The 4,641-nt window shown below is 41.8% G+C and overlaps 1 non-coding gene across 1 annotated transcript; it reads right to left on the reverse strand.

Annotated features, from left to right (window-relative positions):
• Positions 1-3,308: 3,308 nt before the first annotated feature.
• LOC133787399 (small nucleolar RNA R71) lies at positions 3,309-3,415 on the reverse strand. The gene has a single exon (XR_009872424.1). It is a non-coding gene; the product is annotated as a small nucleolar RNA R71 (small nucleolar RNA).
• Positions 3,416-4,641: the final 1,226 nt, after the last annotated feature.

The following is a 4,641-nucleotide window of genomic DNA, read 5'->3' on the forward strand; positions in this document are numbered from 1 at the left end:
TATGTAATTAGGGTTCACGTGTAAATGAGAGGATTGCTACAAAACCCAAAGGAGTGGACTCAAAACCTCTAGGCACAAGCGCTCTAAGTGACCAACTACAGGGTATGAACGAGAGCATGCAACTGGGTTAATTCAAGACGAGCTCTAACCAAAGCAACCCATCCCAAGTTGTGCTAATTTAGACCCAGTAGACATAAAGGAGAAAGAAAGTATACCTCAAGTAAGAAAAATTGAGCGCTGTCGTGGTTAAAAGGAGGTTGAGGGTCAAAAGCACCGTAACGGTCAAAGAGAAGCAAAGGGTCGAAAGTATGCGTCTGGAAAAACAAAGGAAGAGGATCTTTTAGTCCCCAAGTACCTGCATGAATATGGGCATAAAATAAATAAACAAAAATAATAAAAGAAAAGGATAACCAAAATGAGGTGGTGAGGAATCAAACCCCTGACCTCTTGAAAGGAGTAAGGGTTCCAAAGCCACTAAGCTAAAGAGATAAAGTGTGAATGTTGGGCTAGAAATGAAGGCCTATTTATAAGAATCATGGGCTCCTCTTAGCCATCAAGTCCAATGCTTGATATATGGTCAAATATGGGGCCAAACACCTACATTGGGATCCGCGAAGCTAAATAATAGGATCACATTCAATCTCAAGTAATAAGAAGGATCATCACAAACACAACCTATGCTTTGGAGGCCTACTTATAAGAACCAAAGAGAGGAGTCTACCAAAGCACCTAAAGGCCCTCTCCTAGACTGGGGGGCAAGTGTGGATGCAAAAAATATACCCGCAGGTCTCTGCCTCATTGAGGAAAATGAAAATGGGCTCACGACACTCTTAGTGGGAACGTAAGATCCCACCTCACTAGAGGTTCAAGGGCCTCGGGCCGAAGAACTGTGCACTTGGAGGTCTAATCACCTCATGCAAAGGAACCAAGTACCCAGGCACCTCGCAAGACCCATCGTCTCACGAGCCTATCACCCACGTCTCGTGAATGGCACCTGGGGTACTTCGGGCATCTCATGCGGAGGAGGTCACAGGGGCATGTCGGAGGCATAGCAGGGTTACGTCTCGTGAGGCGACATCTCGTGAAGTGGCACCTAGGGTGTTGCAGGTGTCTCGCACCAACGACCCAAGAGCCCCGTCTCGCACCTCACCACGCCTCGCCCTGCACCTCGCGAGACCCATCATCTCGTGCGCCCATTACCCACGTATCGTGGGTGGCCCTAGGGCGCTTAGGGCGTCTCGGGCCTCGGAGGTCATAGGGGAGCGTCGGAGGTGTTGAGTCTAGTTTTTGTCCTGTTTAGGTGATGTTTTTAGTAGTCTTTTATTTTGTTTTTCTTTCATTTAGTGCGAGTTTATGCTTTGTTTGTTTGTCTTTGTGAATATCAAGAAGAATTGAACACTTGGAGGAAAATGTCAAAGAAAGGGAAGAAATAACCAAGTTTGTCAACATATTTTGAGAAATAATGGATCTCAGCATAATTTGGAAGTGTTGGTGAATTTTTGGGATGAAAACTTGAAAATTTGAGAAATCCCTTAAGAGCCACGGCATGAGCAAAGTAGAGCCGCGACTAGGTGGTGAAACAGAACCACTGTTTTGAAGGAGATCCTCAGGCCGCGGCATGGCTAGAGAAGGCCGCGACATAGATGGGCATCAACCCAGATTTCGGCAACACGGGCCGCGGCATGGCTGACTAGGGCTGTGGCATGGAGAGACCAAATTGCCCAGAAATTTAGACACGGGCCGCGGCATGGTGTATGTAGAGCCGCGGCCCGCCTCTTTTAAAAATTCAATCCTAGGTTTTTATAAGGCAAAAAAGAGAAGAGAAAGGCGTACGGACTGTGGAGGAGTTCTGGTTTTGAAGGCTGAAGGCTTGGAGTATTTTTACATGTTTTTCTTCTTCTTCCTGATGTTATCTTTAATTTTTGTTGTGATTAGCATTATGATTATGAACTAATGCAATTTCAATTCTCTTCTTCTTCAAACTTATTCAATTCCATATAACCTGTTCTTATAGACTGATTATTGATTGGCCATCTATAGTCAGACATACATCTTTTTAAGTCAAAATCTGAGAAGTGAGATTTAAATCTGTTGTGGTTATATTGGACATAATTCTAATTTAGAACGAAAGTATCTGAGTTAATTGTGTAACTGTTTATTAAGTTGTCAAGATTAATGCTACCTTTGTGGTTCAATTTACCATAGAAATATAGGAAATTGTCACCTAGGTTGAGTTTATAATTCATAGTATGATTATAGGCTGATGTATCAACTTGTTAATTGAATTAGGTAAAAAGAAGAAGAACTCATACTTTGCATTAGGGAATAATAGGGAGGATAGTTGATGAGATTAAATATCCTATTTGTTTCTTCAGTGGTTAAATTAAAAGTTTTACTATTAGTTGTTATTCCATTTAATTTTCAATTATTGTTTCTGCACTTTATAGTTTCTTTTGTTATGTTTACAAAAATCAAGAATTTTAATTTATCAAATAGAACAAGAAATTAATTGACTAGTAATGGATAAATCAGTCCTTGAGGACGATACTTGGTTTTTACCATTTTATTACAAATTGCGACTGTGTGCACCTGCATAGCAAAAATCTCGCAACAAGTTTTTGGCGCCGTTGCCGGGGACTGAAAATAATTATCAATATCAGTCTAATTAAATTTTATTCTAATTTGATTTTAATTTCTCTTGTGTCTAATCTGTTTAGATGCTTAATTTGTCTATCTCAGGTGAACTGTGTTATATGCGTAGCAGAAGATGAGCAGACAATCTTGTTCCTTTGAATCCTGAGATTGAAAAGTCCTGCTAGCAAAACAGAAAGAACAAGAGGGAGGCCCAGAAATCTGTGAAGATGGCACAAAATGAAGGGGATGGCAGGAATGCTTTAATTCCTGGAATTGTACAAGGGGGTCAGGCTCAGAACAATGCTGAGAGGAGCCTAAGAGATTATGTACTGCCCACTCTAACGGGAGTACAAAATAGTATACGCCCACCAGCTGTAGAGGCTAACAATTTTGAAATCAAGCCAGCTATTCTACAAATGGTGCAATCCTCTGTTCAATTTAATGGGTTGCCTTCTGAAGATCCTCACACCCATTTGTCTAATTTTTTGGAGCTGTGTGGAACTTTTAGATACAATGGGGTGAGTGATGACGCAATTAAGCTTAGGCTTTTCCCATTCTCTCTGAGGGACAGAGCTAAAAGTTGGCTGAACTCGTTGCAACCAAACTCCATTGTCACCTGGCAAGATCTAGCTCAGAAGTTTCTGTCAAAATTCTTCCCTCCGTCCAAAGCTGCTAAATTGAGGGGAGCGATCAATAATTTTAGCCAGAATGATGGAGAGTCATTGTATGAAGCCTGGGAACGGTTTAAGGAACTCTTGAGAAGATGTCCTCATCATGGCATTGAACAGTGGATGCTAGTACATAATTTTTACAATGGTTTATGTCCTACAACCAGAACTATTATTGATGCTACAGCGGGTGGTACTTTTATGAGCAAGAGTGCAACTGGTGCTTATGAGCTGCTGGAGGACATGGCCACAAACAATCATCAGTGGTCTGAGGAAAGATCATCAGGAGTTAGAAAGGTAGCTGGGGTGCATGAGCTGGATGCTATTACTGCTTTAACAACTCAGGTAGCTACACTCACTAAACAATTACAACAAAGCACTGTATCTGCTAATGCGGTTCAAATGGCAGCCAGGTGTGAAATCTGTGGTGGTCCTCATTTTTTTGATCAGTGCCCTACCAATGTTAATAATAACATTCCGATGGATCAAGCTCAGGTTTAAGTGGTGGGAAACTTTCAGAGGCCAGTAAATAATCCTTTCGCCAATTCTTACAATCCTGGATGGCGAAATCATCCCAATTTTTCTTGGAGGAATAATCAGGGCCAGCAACCTCAGTTTCAGGGCCAATTTCAAAAATATATGCCTCAGTCACCTATGCATCAGGCCTCTTCCTCACAACAGCCTAGGCCTCAACAATCAATGAATCAAGCTCCACCTGAAAGGCCTAATAAATTACAAGCTGCATTATTGACTCTCACCAACACTCAAACACAGTTTATGAAAGAAACTCGCTCTTCCATCAGGAATCTTGAGATGCAAGTTGGTCAATTGGCAAATATGTTACAAAATAGGCCTCAAGGAAATTTGCCAAGTAATACAGAGGTGAATCCTAAAGAGCAGTGCAACGCAATCTCTTTGAGGAGTGGGAAGAAGTTGGAAGAGCCAGTCAAGAAGTCTATACCTGCACCATAAGTTGAAGCTGAGAATGAGGGTAAGGTAGAAGAAGAGGTTATTGAAGACCTTGAGAAGAATCAATCACCAGTGAGTTATGAGCACCACATCAAGATTCCATACCCTCAGCGACTTCAAAAGAAGACTCTTGACAAACAATTTTTGAAGTTTCAAGATATTTTTCGAAAGCTTCACATTAACATACCTTTTGCCGAGGCACTTGAACAAATGCCAAGTTATGTGAAGTTTATGAAGGAAATACTGTCCAAGAAGAGGAAGATGGAGGACTATGAGACGGTGGCACTCACTGAAGAGTGCAGCGCCATTCTGCAAAGGAAGCTTCCTCAGAAACCGAGAGATCCTGGGAGTTTCACAATACCCTGCACTA

Source organism: Humulus lupulus, chromosome 6, assembly GCF_963169125.1.
Source record: "Humulus lupulus chromosome 6, drHumLupu1.1, whole genome shotgun sequence".
Lineage (NCBI taxonomy): Eukaryota > Viridiplantae > Streptophyta > Magnoliopsida > Rosales > Cannabaceae > Humulus > Humulus lupulus.